Source organism: Pseudophryne corroboree, chromosome 1 (assembly GCF_028390025.1).
Source record: "Pseudophryne corroboree isolate aPseCor3 chromosome 1, aPseCor3.hap2, whole genome shotgun sequence".
In the NCBI taxonomy this organism is placed as follows: domain Eukaryota; kingdom Metazoa; phylum Chordata; class Amphibia; order Anura; family Myobatrachidae; genus Pseudophryne; species Pseudophryne corroboree.
The window spans coordinates 1,118,627,731-1,118,647,021 of NC_086444.1; the positions used below are offsets into that span (position 1 = coordinate 1,118,627,731).

Consider the following 19,291-nt stretch of genomic DNA (forward strand, 5'->3'; position numbering starts at 1 on the left):
GTGACCGGTTTAACCTACGAGATGCCAGCATCCGTGACCAGTTTATCCCACGAGATGCCAGCATCTGTGACCGGTTTATCCCACGAGATGCCAGCATCTGTGACCAGTTTATACGAGATGCCAGCATCCGTGACCAGTTTATCCCACGAGATGCCAGCATCTGTGACCGGTTTATTCCACGAGATGCCAGCATCTGTGACCGGTTTATCCTACGAGATGCCAGCATCTGTGACTGGTTTATCCTACGAGATGCCAGCATCTGTGACCGGTTAACCTACGAGATGCCAGCATCTGTGATCGGTTTATCCTATGCGATGCCAGCATCTGTGACTGGTTTATCCTACGAGATGCCAGCATCTGTGACTGGTTTATCCTACGAGATGCCAGCATCTTGCTGCTGTGACCGGTTTATCCTACGAGATGCCAGCATCTGTGACCGGTTTATCCCACGAGATGCCAGCATCTGTGATCGGTTTATCCTACGAGATACCAGCATCTATGACCGGTTTATCCCACGAGATGCCAGCATCTGTGACCGGTTTATCCTACAATGTGCCAGCATCTGTGACCGGTTTATCCTACGAGATGCCAGCATCTGTGACCGGTTTATCCTACGAGATGCCAGCATCTGTGACCGGTTTATCCTACAATGTGCCAGCATCTGTGACTGGTTTATCCTACGAGATGCCAGCATCTGTGACCGGTTTATCCTACGAGAAGCCAGCATCTGTGACCGGTTTATCCTACGAGATGCCAGCATCTGTGACCGGTTTATCCTACGAGATGCCAGCATCTGTGACCGGTTTATCCTACAATGTGCCAGCATCTGTGACTGGTTTATCCTACGAGATGCCAGCATCTGTGACCGGTTTATCCTACGAGAAGCCAGCATCTGTGACCGGTTTATCCTACGAGAAGCCAGCATCTGTGACCGGTTTATCCTACGAGATGCCAGCATCTGTGACCGGTTTATCCTACAATGTGCCAGCATCTGTGACTGGTTTATCCTACGAGATGCCAGCATCTGTGACCGGTTTATCCTACGAGAAGCCAGCATCTGTGACCGGTTTATCCTACGAGAAGCCAGCATCTGTGACCGGTTTATCCTACGAGATGCCAGCATCTGTGACCGGTTTATCCTACGAGATGCCAGCATCTGTGACCGGTTTATCCTACGAGATGCCAGCATCTGTGACCGGTTTATCCTACAATGTGCCAGCATCTGTGACTGGTTTATCCTACGAGATGCCAGCATCTGTTACTGGTTTATCCTACGAGATGCCAGCATCTGTTACCGGTTTATCCTACGAGAAGCCAGCATCTGTGACCGGTTTATCCTACGAGATGCAAGCATCTGTGACCGGTTTATCCTACGAGATGCCAGCATCTGTGACAGGTTTATCCTACAATGTGCCAGCATCTGTGACTGGTTTATCCTACGAGATGCCAGCATCTGTTACCGGTTTATCCTACGAGAAGCCAGCATCTGTGACCGGTTTATCCTACGAGATGCAAGCATCTGTGACCGGTTTATCCTACGAGATGCCAGCATCTGTGACAGGTTTATCCTACGAGATGCCAGCATCTGTGACAGGTTTATCCTACGAGATGCCAGCATCTGTGACCGGTTTATCCCACGAGATGCCAGCATCTGTGACCGGTTTATCCTACAATGTGCCTGCATCTGTGACCGGTTTATCCTACGCGATGCCAGCATCTGTGACCGGTTTATCCTACGAGATGCTAGCATCTTGCTGCTGTGACTGGTTTATCCTATGAGATGCCAGCAACTGTGATACACCACAGCGTCATTTACAGTACAGGTCTTTTGGCGTTTTATTCATTACCCCTTATGAGCAGAAGCTCTTTAATTTCTGTCTCAGTCCAACGCAGTGGTGTGCGGTGAGGTCAGTGTCTGGTGAGGCACTGCAGCCATAATGTTCGCTGAGTCCTGCCGATGATGCAGAGCAGGGAGGGCAGGATGGGAGCAGTGGTGCAGAGCAGGAGAGGGCAGGATGGGAGCAGTGGTGCGGAGTAGGGGGGGCAGGATGGGAGCAGTGGTGCAGGGCAGGAGGGGGCAGGATGGAAGCAGTGGTGCGGAGCAAGGGGAGCAGGATGGGAACAGTGGTGTGCAGCACAGGGGGCATGATGGGAGCAGTGGTGCGGAGCAGGAGGGGGCAAGAAGGGAGCAGTGGTGCGTGGCAGGTTGGGAGCAGTGGTGCGGAGTAGGGGGGTTGCAGGATGGGAGCAGTGGTGCAGGGCAGGAGGGGGCAGGATGGGAGCAGTGGTCTGGAGCAGGGGGGCAGGATGGGAGCAGGGGGGCAGGATGGGAGCAGGGGGGCAGGGCAGGATGGGAGCAGTGGTCTGGAGCAGGGGGGCAGGATGGTAGCAGTGGTGCGGATCACAGGGGGCAGGGTGGGAGCAGTGGTGCAGAGTAGGAGGGGGCAGAATGGGAGCAGTGGTGCGGAGTAGGAGGGGGCAGGATGGGAGCAGTGGTGCAGAGTAGGAGGGGGCAAGATGGGAGCAGTGGTGCAGAGTAGGAGGGGGCAGGATGGGAGCAGTGGTGCAGAGTAGGAGGGGGCAGGATGGGAGCAGTGGTGCAGAGTAGGAGGGGGCAGGATTGGAGCAGTGGTGCGGAGTAGGAGGGCAGGTTGGGAGCAGTGATGCGGAGCAGGAGGGGGTAGGATGGGAGCAGTGGTGCGGAGCAGGAGGGGGCAGGATGGGAGCAGTGGTGCAGGGCAGGAGCGGGTAGGATGGGAGCAGTGGTGTGAAACAGGAGGGCGCAGGAAGGGAGCAGTGGTGCAGGGCAGGTTGGGAGCAATGGTGCGCAGTAGGGGAGGGGGAGGTTGGGAGCAGTGGTGTGGAGCAGGAGGGGGCAGGATGGGAGCAGTGGTGTGGAGCAGGAGGGGGTAGGATGGGAACAGTGGTGCGGAGCAGGAGGGGGCAGGAAGGGAGCAGTGGTGCGGGGCAGGTTAGGAGCAATGGTGCGGATCACAGGGGGCAGGATGGGAGCAGCAGTGCGGATCACAGGGGGCAGGATGGGAGCAGCGGTGCGGCGCACGGGGGGCGGATGGGAGCAGTCGTGCGGAGCAGGGGGGCAGGTTGGTAGTGAAAGGTACTCGCTTGCTAAGTTAAACAACAATCTCACCTGCTCCCTGTAGCTCCCGGGTCCCGGCTGCTGTCGTTCCCTCCATGGACACTGCTCTCAGGGCCGGATTATAGGAGGGGCGACAGGGACCCCCACACAATAAGGGCCCCCATACTCTGCTATTTAAACTGGAGTACTCCACAGCTGCATAGCAGAGAGGGGAATGGTGCCCTGCGCTACCCTACACATGGAGTGCGGGACTCCTGCACCTGGCGCTGAGCGCAGCTAAACAGCCTTACAGTCACAATGGGGGAGTGACCATCACTAGAAGAGCGGAACATCCTGGCGGACACACTACTCCTGCCGCCATCGTGGCTCACCTCTAAAGACGTGACACAGGAGCCGCAGCGCCAAGACAGATAGCCGGAGCAAGTGTGAGCAGAGCTCCCGCCGTGTCCCGCTCCTCAGTCCCATCAACACAGCAGCTGTCATCCTCATCCCGACCTGGTGCCTGCGGGAGGGGGGGGGGGGGGAACGACACGACACTGATCGGCGGCAAGCGTGAGTGGGGGGGGGTGCAGTGACCTGACCCCACTGGCTGCGGGAACAGTAGGAGACACACGGGGGAAGGGGGGAAGGAAACTAGACGCTACCGAAGAAGAAACAGTGGTTTCTGGAGTTACTGTCAGAGACCGTTTCCGAGGCCCTGCCCACTGCCCAATCACATTGACAGGGGTGTGCTTTCATATGAGCTGAAAGCACGCCCCTGTCAAAGAGGCACTGCTATTAGGTGCCGCTTCTGCTGCTTTTCTTAGTGGGCTTTTACTGCCCAATGCTTGGCCCCGCCCCCCTCTTCCGGCATTTTCACATAGACTGCGGGAGGCACCGACAGCGGTGGCTCCAAAGCACATTTAAGACTGTTTCTTGGAGGGTAACAATGATTAAAATAATATAAAGAGTAAACCAGATACTTATGACACAGAACATGTGTCATAAGTATCTTCTTTGTATTATTTTACTCATTAATGACAGGGGAGGCACTGCCTCCCCTGACTGCACGTCCCTGGTCCAACAGGAGGAAGACATGCTGCTGCAGGCAAGGGCTGTTGCTGCTTTTCTGCCTAGGCTGCACTGCAGGTGATGAACAGGGTGTGGCACAGCCTGTGCTTGAGTCTATATGCCAGCTTCGGGTTCAGGTTGTGTTGATAACCCATGTGTGTTGCATCTCTCTCTGCGGGGCATGGACCAGATGACATCTGCCAGTGCCCCAGAAGCTCCAGTCATCGCATTACCCAAGTTGCCTAACACGGGTACAGTCAGTTTCCACTGCTGTTATACCCGGGTTCTAGCAATGGTCGAGACCCGGGTAGGTTTGCTGGGTAAATTGACCTGGGTAATTTTTTGGGAGCAGTTTCCACTGCGTCTGGTCTGGGTAGAACCGGGTTATATGGGCAGTGTAAAAGAGGAATAATAGTGTTTCTAAGGGATTGGAGTGTGCAATCATTAACCTCAATTACAAGTCATATCTAGCAATAAAAATCCTGAAATACTGTAACACCTTATCTTCTGTAAATGATAGTTACAAATTTTTGTACCAGGAGAAGAGTCAATCAGGTAACAATAATTAGTGCTTTTATGGCATAAAAGAATAGAAAGAGTATCCTTAGTGTTGATAGATAAGGCACTTCTACTTTTAACCAGTGTGCAGATGCAGTGAATGGGTTAATCTATCCTGTCCACCCTGAATAGAAGGAAGAGAGAAGCACCTTCCACAGTCCAGTGATATGTCATATCTGCCCCTGGTATGAAACTCACATTGCAGGGGCAGGAGGCATCAGGCACTGAATGAGATATAAGAAGAAGCTCTCGGTCTGTGCCGGGGTGAGCTACAGTCCTCAGAAGGAGTTAGAATTCCACAGAAACCGAGACTTCTTTATCATCTTAATTTCACCCATCAGTTGCGTAGGATCTCTGGCGATCTGGCGACCTTTCTCCAGCAAACACCCGACGGGGAGAAAAGCGATCCCTGTGGCTTATAAACGCTTACAACTTCTCTTAAGACTTGAGGGAGGCCCTCAGACATAGATTTCACAGTTTCCGGGCCTGCAGATACCTGATTTATTGACAGTCCACTTGAGGACATGTTATAGGCTTTTACCTCGACTATGTATACAGAAATATTTCTCAATATATTGCATAGGAGATTTATAATTGGTCTTTCAATGACTCACACATATTTCAAATGTGGCCAGTCCCAGGCTGAGCTCTTCCTTTGTTTATGGTCATGTCCGTTAATTCGTCGATTTTGGTTGCAAATACTCAATTACTCCTGAGAATATTTGTTTAACTATATGTCATTAACCCCTGAATGGGCTCTGTTTTGCATTCTCCCCAGAGGCCTTCGAATTTCAAAGGGAGGCAGTTGCCTGTTACTGGCGGTCAGCGCAGCTGCCCAAAAGTCTATCCTACAGGTGTGGATGCACTCTGAGCCCCACCTTCTCTCTCTTTAAAAGTGAACTATTTTACCTCTTTCACATGACATGGGTAGATATAGTGCAAGAAAAGGAGGTTAAAATAAAATCTTTGAAATGAGGATTTAGACCCAAATTTTAAACTCTTTATGTAACACCTCCTGGTATCTTCAACGAATTGTTGAGGGTTATTCCCAAAATTTCAGTGTGACCTTGCGGAGGGGGTTGAACAAAACTTTATTTCATTCCGTTTCAATTTGTTTTAATTGTAACTTTTGTACTTGCTTGTTTTGTCATCTTTGTGAGCCTACCAATGGGCAGTACGGATGGTGTAATGCAGGCATTCCCAACCGCGGTCCTCAAGGCACACCAACAGTGCAGGTTTTAGTGATATCCAGGCTTCAGCCCAGATGGTAAAATCAAAATAACTGAGGTACTAATTAAGTCACCTGTGTTCAAGCATGTATATCACTCAAACCAGGACTGTTAGTGAGGACCGAGGTTGGGAATGCCTTGTGTAATGGTTAGCATTACTGCCTCAAAGCACTCATGGGTCATGGGTTTGATTCCCACCATGGCCCTAATTGTGTGGAGTTTGTATATTCTCCCCATGCTTGCGTGGGTTTCCGCCAGGTGCTCTGGTTTCCTTCCACAATCCAAATATATACTGGTAGGTCAAATGGCTCCTCCCAAAAAAGAATCCTAATGTCTGTGTATGCATGTATGTAAATGTAGTAGGGAATATAGACTGTAAGCTCCACTGGGGCAGGGACTGATGTGGATGGGCAAATATTCTCTAAAGCACTGCGGAATATGTTGCGCTATATAAGTAACTGGTAATAATAATTATATTTGGCGGTCATATGACTACTTGTTCGTATGTATTCATACTCAAGTGGCCTTATGTATTCCTTTATTTTGGTCTTTATAAATGTGAATATGCATGTATTTCTTTCTGCTATGTTCATTGTTCAATGTTTTAATAAAATTGCCCACTGCATTAAATGTATCTATAGCAGCTTGCCATTCCTGGCTTTTACGTCTGCCTGTGGTGCATGCTTCCCGTCCCCTAAATAGTGTATCTACCTAAGCATACAATGACAATACATTTGGGATAAATATAAATTTGACTTTTCAATTAACTTTTGTTTTTGGAAAAACACAAATACATTTTTATAAAGGACACTTTACTTAATTTTGAAAAAATGGACACAATTGTCAACAGAATATAGTTGTTTGAAAGAAAGCAAAGAAGGGGGAAAAAACAAAAATCATTGGGAGGAGAAAGCCCCTTGATGCCCCCCCCCCTCCCCCAGTGGGCACTATGCCTTTTGGGGGTGACTGGTGAGCCACTCTGTGTGCCAGAGTGGAGGAAGCTGGCTGTTGTTGAAGTTGGCCCCTCGCGGCCTGCTCTTTGAGCCACCAGCTCCCTCTGCAGGGCCGCAAACATCTGGGTTTGATCCTGGATGGCCTGTGTGTACTCCGGGGTTGCCTGCAGTTGATCCTGGGTCACCTCCGTCCGCTTCATTGTTTCCTGGGTCAGCTCCTGCAGGCAACTATTGATCTGCAAGGCCATCCAGGTACGGGTGCCCTGTGCCACTGCCGCAGTTCTATTCTTCCGCCACATTTGCCGCCCAATGTAGTCCAGCTGGCTGGTCTGGTGCTCCATAATATGGCCACAAAACCGTGTAATAAGTGTAATGGGTGTAAAGTGTGTGTGTGTGTGTTTTTAAAAGACACCAGCCTCCTTTGTGTCTGTCTCTTGCCACCGCCTTTTTGGTGGAGCTCTACGCTGACGTACAGCAGCTGTGGAGGGGAAAAAATCTTTAATCAAGTGTGAAAGGTATGCCTATGATAAACAACAGTTTCTGTTAACTCACCAGGATGAGGTGGTGACACTGGGCGGTCCGTGTCCACTATAGGCACACCTGGGACGACCTACGGAGGGATGATTTGTTTGAACTCTTCCTCTGTCATCTTGCCCTTCAGGACCCTCTTGATGTCTCCATATCTCTTCACATTTTTCAGATCCTGACAGCAGGAGCTAACCGCATTGACTGCGTCTTGGATCGACCTCCACATGGCCTTCTTCTAGGAGTCCTGTACGTCTGTTCACCCAGCAGGCATGGTACACGTGCACCATGACATGGGCTATAGTGCAGTTCTCCTCAAATAAATACAGCCCTGGTCCTGCCTTGTGCTGATGTCCCAGCCTCTTCATCCTCCTCCACCTCAGTGGCCTCCACAGCAGTCTCCTGCACCTCCTCTCCTGCCTCTGTGTCAGACACAAGGTGCTGCTGGGATGTGGCCTTCTCCTCCTCCTCCTCCTCTACCAGCCTCCTCCTCTCTCTACCACTTGCCTGGAAGCCATGTCTACTCAGAAAACACAAAACACTGCTACCTCTTCACTCTTAAACCACCTTCTCGTCACCAAAATGCCTGCAACCTTTCAAAGGACAACAGGAAGGTTTGGTTTGGTTCCGCACAGGAAGAATATTATAGTGAAGAACATAGATTTATACAAGAATTGTAAAAACCTGTTCAAATAACCAACAGTATTACGCTTAGAGATCCTTAAGGAAGGTATCTAATAATTATTGTAGGTTGGTGGTGCTCCCAGAGTCAGTAATAATTGGATAGGGAGGAGAAAAAAGAAAGACTCTGTGTTGGGGCACACTTGGAAATGTATGAATTTATTAAAACTTAACTTTTAATATTAATATCACATAAAAAAGAAGAAGATAGTTTGATACAAAAAAATGTTCAAGTACACAGAGTATACATATGATAATGACAGTCTACACAGAAATATTGAAAAGTATAAAGTGTAACAACAAAGTAAATGGTAGATTATTAATGATTCAAAAATTAATTAGCAGAAATCGTTAACAAAAATCAAGATAAACCTGATGGAAAATTAAGAGCACCTATGGTGAAAAATTTGTAAAGAAAAAAACAATTATATGCCTGAATAAGTCAAGATAAATAATAAAAGGTGAGATCACTGTGGTAATGATTATAGGTTGTTAGTGATCTATTAACCTATGTGATCTAGAAAGAAGGCATGAGAAAAGGTATAATAATAATATAAATCATAATTGGAATACCAATTAGCTGATGGTGGTCCCCTTGGTGGAAGCTATGTTTGCTACACAAAAGATCCTAATGTAAGAAGACGTTTGTACAAATTTTGAAAACAAACGACATAGAGGAAGAAACAAAAACAAAAATTGCCAATAGAGAGTAATTAGTAATCAGTGATTGTCAGGACGATAATCGCAAAGTGGGTACAGGCTTTCAGAGTTAGGAAGTTGCTCTAACACTTCTGCTGTTTGTGATCATAGGTTGAATTTTTACTGCACCTGATATTCCCAAGAGGTCACCCAGCTTGGTACTGATCAGGCTTGTCAGCGCTTAGCTTCCAAGATCGGATGAGATTGGGCGTTTACTGCTGAAATATGGCAGTAATGGCAACACTGAGATACAAATGAGAGAGTGTAATGGAGAATGAGCAACAAAGTGTACTTCTGCTGTCCAGTTAGTAGCGCAGGTTCTCTGTTACTGTGGGCATTGCAGAGAGTGGTCTCGCATCTGGATGAGAGGGTACAGAATTGTATAGAAAGGATAGGTAGAGAATAGGGAGGGGACCCCACCTTCTGCTGTCCACTGTCTTATATAATTTATAGCGGACAGTGGATGAGAGAGGAAGGTTAGTCTCACCTATTGAAAAGATGAAGGGTTGAAGATAAAGTGGTGTGATCACCAACAATCAGTGTGTGACAGGCTAATATACTGAATCAGAAGACCAATATCTTAAATAGAGCCTGAGGTGTGCTGCAATGGATAGCAACCATAATTTACAAAGAAGTAAACTTATAACTGGATGGTACAAGGTCCAGCTAACCAAAAAAATGCAGAAAACATATGCATTAGGTAGGGGAAAGAAAAGGGAAGTCGTAGATCAATTTTAGAAAAAATTCAATGACAATTGTGGATCAGGTAGGCAAACAAAGAAAAGAAAAAATAGCAATATATAAGTCAAATGACTATTGAGTAGTCCCAAATAGCCACATACAATACCAGGGGATACCATATAGTGATCTGAACTAGGGAAAGTTCAGCATCACTGAGCACAGACGGACCGTTTCACCAGGGTGGCTTGTTCACTGTGTCAGGGCATTAGGGAAAGCTGCCGTATTTAAGGTAAAGGGGGGGGGAGGGGACAAAGGAGGCTTGGCGTCATGCTGAGTATGGATTGGTTGGAGACCGGAAGTCCAAAATAGTGACGTCGTCCCCGTTTAGGGGAAAAGAGAGTTTTATGATAACTTGGAGGTCTAAAGTCTTTGCCATGCGCGTAGTTTGTAAGATCATGTGAGGGTAGCTAGATATGCAAATCATTAGAATGATCTGTATCGGTAGTCCCGCGATCGCGTCTCGGAAATCTCGTCTCGGCTGGAAGTCTTGCGATCGTTGCCGTCCGGAGGCCGCGTCTAGCGGGGAATAACATCTAGCCGGAAGTAGCATTCTTTGGTTTCACTGGTGCCTGACGTTCGGCACATTTGTTGATCTTAGGTTGCTAGGTAGCCGTTGCTAAGAAGCCAAGTTCACATGGTGGTGTTCTATCAGGGGTTAGCAGCGGTGCGATGCATTCATATAGATCAGCAGGTTGCCGCAGCATGCGTTATTATACTAAAGTCCTCAGTACTTAAACCATATGTGAATCACTGAAAAGATCAATAGAAAATTAAGAATACTCAAAAACATACGCTGATGTTACAAAAAAATATTAATAATAATAGTGAATGGGTCAGTATGGGCGATAAATGCCTAGAAAGGTATTATTAATGGGATGATAGATAAATATGGCAAATAACTAAGGCGGAAGCGAAGTTAGGTATATAAAAATATAGACAATGGTAATATTTATTAAATCAATCATCCTACCAAGTTGAGCCGTAGCTAGAAAAAATTGACAATAGTATTATTTGTTAAAACATCCTGTAAGAGTTGAGCCGTTGCTAGGCAGCCTAATCATATAGGTTCCCCATACATAGGACTGTAATGGGTTATGATCGGTTGTGGTGAGGTATTAAAACCTTGAAATGTGAGAGGATGGTAAAACCAACAACAATCAAAATTAAAAGTGATTCTTAAGAAGACAAAGAGCGAAGGTGAAAATAATGAAAGTAGATGAAAGGTGATAAGCGTAGGGCTGTAGGTGAGGCAGGTGTGGGATAAGGGAAGGGTGACCAATAAATGTATGAGGTTGAAAGGGGGTGTAGTGAATCTAGAAGGATACCAGTAGTGATGACCGGGTATAAAAAGAGGAGAAGGGGGTGAGCAAAATGATAAAGGGGAGAGGAAAGGGTAGAAAATGATAGTGTGTTTGTTAATTTGTTGGTGAGGATGTTTAGAGAAAGGCTGCGTAGTTTATGTATTCGTTCATGTCTTTTGGTGCTAAGCAGTGCAATTTGAAGGTCAATTCAGATTCGTGTCTGAGTAGCTCCTTCATGAGGTCTCCACCGCGTATTCCCAAACTGATTTTCTCTAATCCAAAGGCTTTCAAGTCGTTTGGGTTACTCCCGTGATAGTGATGGAAGTGCCGTGCGACAGAAGTTAATTTCTTATTTTTGGAGAGATCGGCTGAGGCGTTCCTCACAGATCCAACATGTTCTAGGATGCGTTGTTTAAGGGCTCTTGTGGTGATGCCCACGTATTTCATGTTGCAACTGCAGTAGATGCAATATACTACTCCAATGGCTTTGCAATTAATGAATTGTTCGATGGTGAGTAGGTTGTCATAACGGTCTCGTATGGTGAACATCTTGGTCATATGCGAGCATGCTTTGCAGTTTCCGCAAGGAAAGGAGCCTTTGAGAGTCGTATTTTTCTTGGGATTCTTGGTAAAGTGGCTACTGGTGAGTCTGTCCTTGAGATTTCTGGACCGTCTCCAGCTCATGGATACCTTCTGTCCTATAGTCTTGGAGAGATCTTCGTCCAGGTGTAAGATTGGCCAGTGTTTGTCAATAGATTCTTTGATCATTTTCCACTCCTTACAGAAGGTTCCCACAAACCTCAAGGTGTTCTCTTGCTCAGATTTGTTCACAGTTTTTTTGTTCGGAAAGATCAGCTCATTTCTAGGTATTTGGTTTGTGTGCCATTTAGCTCTTTTGATAGAGCGATGGCTGTAGCCTCGTTCTAGTAATCTCGTGGTAAGTTCATCACTCTTCTGTCTAAAGGTGTTGAGGTCTGAGCAATTCCTTTTAAGACGCAAGAATTCCCCTTTGGGGATGTTTGTAATGGTAGGTGGAAAATGCGAGCTAGTTTGATGAAGAAGACTATTAGTAGCTGTCGTTTTGCGATACAGTTCAGTTTGTAAAAGACCATCTGAGGCTTTATATATATTGAGATCCAAAAAAGATACTTGGTTGGTGCTGATATGATGCGTAAGTTTGAGGTTGATGTTGTTGCAATTTAATTCTTCAATAAAGGATAGTAGTAATTTTTCATCGCCTTCCCAAATCAGGATGATATCGTCAATGTAACGCCACCAGGCTACGATGTGTCGAGTGAATTTATCATTGTCGAGATGCATGACGATTTCTCTTTCCCACTAGCAAACATAGCTTCCACCAAGGGGACCACCATCAGCTAATTGGTATTCCAATTATGATTTATATTATTATTATACCTTTTCTCATGCCTTCTTTCTAGATCACATAGGTTAATAGATCACTAACAACCTATAATCATTACCACAGTGATCTCACCTTTTATTATTTATCTTGACTTATTCAGGCATATAATTGTTTTTTTCTTTACAAATTTTTCACCATAGGTGCTCTTAATTTTCCATCAGGTTTATCCTGATTTTTGTTAACGATTTCTGCTAATTAATTTTTGAATCATTAATAATCTACCATTTACTTTGTTGTTACACTTTATACTTTTCAATATTTCTGTGTAGACTGTCATTATCATATGTATACTCTGTGTACTTGAAAATTTTTTTGTATCAAACTATCTTCTTCTTTTTTATGTGATATTAATATTAAAAGTTAAGTTTTAATAAATTCATAAATTTCCAAGTGTGCCCCAACACAGAGTCTTTCTTTTTTCTCCTCCCTATCCAATTATTACTGACTCTGGGAGCACCACCAACCTACAATAATTATTAGATACCTTCCTTAAGGATCTCTAGGCGTAATACTGTTGGTTATTTGAACAGGTTTTTACAATTCTTGTATAAATCTATGTTCTTCACTATAATATTCTTACTGTGCGGAACCAAACCAAACCTTCCTGTTAACCTTGTAACTTTTGCTGAGTTAATCTTCAGTTTCAGGCTCCAGCACGGATAACATATATTGCATCTTTATATTTTGACATTTGTTCTTCATTTAATCCTTTTTTGATACTTTTTGAATGCTCATCAAGTACACATGTTACACAACACACGATAATCTTATGTGAAATTTCATATTCAGGACTTTAGGGACACGCTGCCTATTTACACCACAAGATGGCAGCATTCAGTTTAAGAAATGAATTAACCAGTAGACATACCATGCCAGAAAATCTTGATGACATATTCGCCAATATTTCGGAAACATCATCCAGTAATAAAGAATGGGAAACAGATTTGCACAAATTGAGATCCTGTCTACAAAGAAGACTACGATCATCTTGGGATATAAAAACCTTGGAAAGCTATAATAAGAATAAAATTACCCCACGTGGACTGAGACCTAAAATATTTCCTACTTTCCAACTGATTACTGAAAGTTTGACAACAGAATGGGAAGGTATACTTCTGAAATGTTCACAAGATCTTATGGCTGTGTTACTTAAACATAACCATCTGGTTCTCAATGAGTGTGAGAAAGAAATTGAACAACTCACCAAAAATTTGGAGGAATGGGAGAAAAATACCAAATTTCAAGAAACCTTTGAAAAAATCAAAAAGGATTTAGAACCCTATGAACAAAGGATCACTGACCGTAAAAAACATAAATTCATTTGTGATATGAAAGATTTCAAGACCGGCAACGTCTTCCACTGGAAGAACACTAACACAAGCAGGGAATATTCCAAATTCCAAGACAGGTACTCATCTTCAGAAGCAGAATCATCTGGAGGTGAAGACCTCCCAGATTCAGGTGATAGGGAGGCCGACTTATATAACTTCCGAGACGACCTCAGCACCAATACATCAGCCCATTTTTTAGGCGCTGGCAGGGGTGGAGGAAGACCAAAATTTCGTCAAAGAGGAAGACGAGGAGGGGGAGCAAAAAACCAACGGGATCCAACAGAATGGCAACAACCGGGACCACCGAGATACCCCATCAGAACCAACCGGAGGAAATAACTGACCATCTCAAAGTGATCAATTTATCCAATAAAACCCTGACTGATGATCACATTAAGGTTTTTACCAAGAGACTCTCCTTCTCACCTTCACAACATCTAAATCGTTTCGCATGGGAAAAAGATCTGAAACTTTTTGGACGCAAACTGCTCCTAAAAAAATTCTTTGCCTCACGAACTCTGTCACCAATACCCTTGGACCCAGACGAAATCTCTCAATCACTGACTGCTGAAGAGTTAGAAGCTATCAATACTCTGGAAGAACTACAAATGTCCAACCAAGATCCCACAGACAAGCAGTCCAGACCACGATGCAAGAATAAATCGGTTTTCTTCCCTCCCGAACACATTTCAGCTGAAATAAAGATCTTTCAAGAACTTGTCTCTAGAGATCCAGACAAAATATACCTACAATCAAGGAAGAACCCTCATTATGGAGACAATTTAAATACAACAGAGCGTAAAACCTAACGAGAGATACAATCCTGGTCAGATATAGTCATTAAACCTTCCGACAAAGGGGGTAACATAGTACTATGGCTGAAGGTAATGTACACCACCGAGGCCATGAGACAGTTGGGAGACACACAATGCTATAAACGCATACTCTTTGACCCCACAGATAACGTTAGGTTTGCTTTAAACAGGATTTTGGATCGGGCTCACTCCATGGGCACCCTTACCAAAGAAGAAAAGACATACCTCACAACTGATAAACCAAAAACTCCTACCCTTTACCTACTGCCAAAGATACATAAAAATATCAATGTCCCACCGGGGCGCCCTATTGTATCTGGTCAAGGGGGACTACTTGAAAAACCCAGTGTTTTTTTGGACTTACACTTGCGCCAACATGTGCTCAACCTTCCCTCTTACTTGAGGGATACCACCGATGTACTTCAAAAATTGAATGACATCAGACTGGATGATAACTATTTCCTGGTCACCCTCGATGTCGAATCTCTATACACTAGCATCAATCATCAGGTGGGCATACGCGCAGTACAGTACTTCCTGAGTATGGTCGACGACAGTGAATTCCATAACTTTCTGATTGAACTTTTGGAATTCGTCTTAACTCGTAATTACTTTACCTTTAATGACCACTTTTACCTTCAAATCCGGGGCACAGCGATGGGTGCCGCCTGTGCCCCAACTTATGCCAACCTATACTTAGGCTGGTGGGAAAGAGAAATCGTCATGCATCCCGACAATGATAAATTCACTCGACACATCGTAGCTTGGTGGCGTTACATTGACGATATCATCCTGATTTGGGAAGGCGATGAAAAATTACTACTATCCTTTATTGAAGAATTAAATTGCAACAACATCAACCTCAAACTTACGCATCATATCAGCACCAACCAAGTATCTTTTTTGGATCTCAATATATATAAAGCCTCAGATGGTCTTTTACAAACTGAACTGTATCGCAAAACGACAGCTACTAATAGTCTTCTTCATCAAACTAGCTCGCATTTTCCACCTACCATTACAAACATCCCCAAAGGGGAATTCTTGCGTCTTAAAAGGAATTGCTCAGACCTCAACACCTTTAGACAGAAGAGTGATGAACTTACCACGAGATTACTAGAACGAGGCTACAGCCATCGCTCTATCAAAAGAGCTAAATGGCACACAAACCAAATACCTAGAAATGAGCTGATCTTTCCGAACAAAAAAACTGTGAACAAATCTGAGCAAGAGAACACCTTGAGGTTTGTGGGAACCTTCTGTAAGGAGTGGAAAATGATCAAAGAATCTATTGACAAACACTAGCCAATCTTACACCTGGACGAAGATCTCTCCAAGACTATAGGACAGAAGGTATCCATGAGCTGGAGACGGTCCAGAAATCTCAAGGACAGACTCACCAGTAGCCACTTTACCAAGAATCCCAAGAAAAATACGACTCTCAAAGGCTCCTTTCCTTGCGGAAACTACGTATTAAAAAGATTAGGCCTTTTACACATATGTTGCACATTATTAATGCATTTTTACATGACACACATAATGCTCCTTACACATATTCTGAACACTACTGCACAACCAACCCACTCACATACACACAGCACTCACACTTCCACTAACACTGTGACTTCTGCCTCTGTTTGGATACAGATGTGTCCTCACAAATCTTGCATCAATGATGACGTCGGGCAACTTTTTGTTAATGAAAATGCATCTTATTTGCATTGCTATGTGGCTAGGATGCACAAGCAGCTTCTGCTGATTAAACTGATATGCAGCATGCCAATATACTGTGTGAGACTGTGGCTGTATCTGCATATGAAATTCTACATACAGAATATAGGCATGCCACATATCATTTTAATCAGCAGAAGCTGATGATGCCCCTAGGCATATCAAATGCCCTAGGCAATTGCCTAGTTTGCCTATGCCTATGGCCGGCTCTGTAGCTACCCTCACATGATCTTACAAACTACGCGCATGGCAAAGACTTTAGACCTCCAAGTTATCATAAAACTCTCTTTTCCCCTAAACGGGGACGACGTCACTATTTTGGACTTCCGGTCTCCAACCAATCCATACTCAGCATGACGCCAAGCCTCCTTTGTCCCCTCCCCCCTCTTTACCTTAAATACGGCAGCTTTCCCTAATGCCCTGACACAGTGAACAAGCCACCCTGGTGAAACGGTCCGTCTGTGCTCAGTGATGTTGAACTTTCCCTAGTTCAGATCACTATATGGTATCCCCTGGTATTGTATGTGCCTATTTGGGACTACTCAATAGTCATTTGACTTATATATTGCTATTTTTTCTTTTCTTTGTTTGCCTACCTGATCCACAATTGTCATTGAATTTTTTCTAAAATTGATCTACGACTTCCCTTTTCTTTCCCCTACCTAATGCATATGTTTTCTGCATTTTTTTGGTTAGCTGGACCTTGTACCATCCAGTTATAAGTTTACTTCTTTGTAAATTATGGTTGCTATCCATTGCAGCACACCTCAGGCTCTATTTAAGATATTGGTCTTCTGATTCAGTATATTAGCCTGTCACACACTGATTGTTGGTTATCACACCACTTTATCTTCAACCCTTCATCTTTTCAATAGGTGAGACTAACCTTCCTCTCTCATCCACTGTCCGCTATAAATTATATAAGACAGTGGACAGCAGAAGGTGGGGTCCCCTCCCTATTCTCTACCTATCCTTTCTATACAATTCTGTACCCTCTCATCCAGATGCGAGACCACTCTCTGCAATGCCCACAGTAACAGAGAACCTGCGCTACTAACTGGACAGCAGAAGTACACTTTGTTGCTCATTCTCCATTACACTCTCTCATTTGTATCTCAGTGTTGCCATTACTGCCATATTTCAGCAGTAAACGCCCAATCTCATCCGATCTTGGAAGCTAAGCGCTGACAAGCCTGATCAGTACCAAGCTGGGTGACCTCTTGGGAATATCAGGTGCAGTAAAAATTCAACCTATGATCACAAACAGCAGAAGTGTTAGAGCAACTTCCTAACTCTGAAAGCCTGTACCCACTTTGCAATTATCGTCCTGACAATCACTGATTACTAATTACTCTCTATTGGCAATTTTTGTTTTTGTTTCTTCCTCTATGTCGTTTGTTTTCAAAATTTGTACAAACGTCTTCTTACATTAGGATCTTTTGTGTAGCAAACATAGCTTCCACCAAGGGGACCACCATCAGCTAATTGGTATTCCAATTATGATTTATATTATTATTATACCTTTTCTCATGCCTTCTTTCTAGATCACATAGGTTAATAGATCACTAACAACCTATAATCATTACCACAGTGATCTCACCTTTTATTATTTATCTTGACTTATTCAGGCATATAATTGTTTTTTTCTTTACAAATTTTTCACCATAGGTGCTCTTAATTTTCCATCAGGTTTATCCTGATTTTTGTTAACGATTTCTGCTAATTAATTTTTGAATCATTAATAATCTACCATTTACTTTGTTGTTACACTTTATACTTTTCAATATTTCTGTGTAGACTGTCATTATCATATGTATACTCTGTGTACTTGAACATTTTTTTGTATCAAACTATCTTCTTCTTTTTTATGTGATATTAATATTAAAAGTTAAGTTTTAATAAATTCATAAATTTCCAAGTGTGCCCCAACACAGAGTCTTTCTTTTTTCTCCTCCCTATCCAACCTTTCAAAGGACAAAATGGAGGTTGTGGGGTTAATATACAGTAGGGCGTGATGTCATGTGACTTTTGGGGACCAATAGGTAAGTTTCTCTCACACTGTGGACCTCCTATACTGAAAAATGAATTCCGGTAGGTCAGAAAATGACACACATACATTTAAGACGCATTCCGGTTGGTCTGTAAATATTGGACGCTTTCTAGTCTAAATACCGTGACCTCAGATCTGAGGCGCTGAAGATGAGAAATTTACACACGCCCTTACAATGTCTGAGTTCCGGTAAAAAGCTGCACATTTGTAATGTCCGATGCTGTGTGATACTTCTCTCCGGGTGGCATCATCGGCTCCCATAACATCCCGGCCATTATCTGAATGAAAACAATCACTAATAATGAAAGGTGATTTTAACCATAGTGAATATTATAGTATATATATTTTATCAAAAAGTATAGATGAATTAGGTTTGAACATATTGGTTACATGTTTAGAGAAGTTAGAAGCATGTGTGTATATATATATATATATATATATATATATATATATCTATCAGTGGCGTGCGGTGAGGTCTGTGGCTGGTGAGGCACTGCAGTCATAATGTTCACTGAATCCCACTGATGACCCATACCACAACTGTGGTTGTAGACATGCCCCCTCACAGAGAGCCTTTCTCACGCTGACGGTGAGGCCAAGCAGGAGAGGTTTGCAGTTGCTGCGATCCCTCCCTGCGAGGGAGCCCTCTCACCCCCTGGGGCTCCCAGCGCCTGTAGTGTGATCCCCACTACCAGAGAATCCTCTCATGGATCCATTATCCTTCCCTCCATGGCACTCCCTGCTCACCTGGGACCCCGACCAGTGCTCACTTGGACACCCGCTGGTGATGCAGTGTACAGGGAGGATCCAGCTAGGGTGCAGGGACACAGGTGACTCATAGACAAGTAGCAAACAACTCTCTAACCCACTGCTGACAGTGCCGGCAGACACCATGTGACCTGACCCAGCCGGCTGCAGGGACAGCGGGAGACACATGGGGAAATGTGGACGGGGGAACACAGGGGTCTCTGAGCCTGTCAGAGACCATTTCTGAGGCAGGTGCTAGGCAGAATGACTTACTGCCATAGGCATGCGCAGCACATTTTATTAGGGGGTGCACAGTCGTATAGGCGCGTCTAGTACCTGGGCATGTCTAGCACCGCCTAT

General features: G+C 44.5%; 2 long non-coding RNA genes and 2 pseudogenes across 3 annotated transcripts in view; 1 reads left to right on the forward strand and 3 right to left on the reverse strand.

Moving 5' to 3' along the window:
• The window catches only part of LOC134927824 (uncharacterized), a 238,618-nt gene that overhangs the window by 46,129 nt on the left and 173,198 nt on the right, over positions 1-19,291 (reverse strand). The window contains exon 5 of one of the 2 annotated variants that reach the window (XR_010177742.1): positions 17,522-18,462. The exons of the other annotated variant lie outside the window; for it this stretch is intronic. This is a non-coding gene — a long non-coding RNA (uncharacterized LOC134927824). Of the gene's footprint in view, positions 1-17,521; positions 18,463-19,291 lie in introns of those variants that run through there. 2 annotated transcript variants of the gene reach the window in all.
• On the reverse strand, positions 6,730-8,222 carry LOC134996417 (uncharacterized). The gene is made up of 2 exons (XR_010199160.1): positions 7,440-8,222; positions 6,730-7,365 (listed from the first exon to the last, which is right to left on the reverse strand). It is a non-coding gene; the product is annotated as an uncharacterized LOC134996417 (long non-coding RNA).
• LOC134961000 (5S ribosomal RNA) lies at positions 8,910-9,029 on the reverse strand (annotated as a pseudogene).
• On the forward strand, positions 17,260-17,379 carry LOC134961122 (5S ribosomal RNA; annotated as a pseudogene).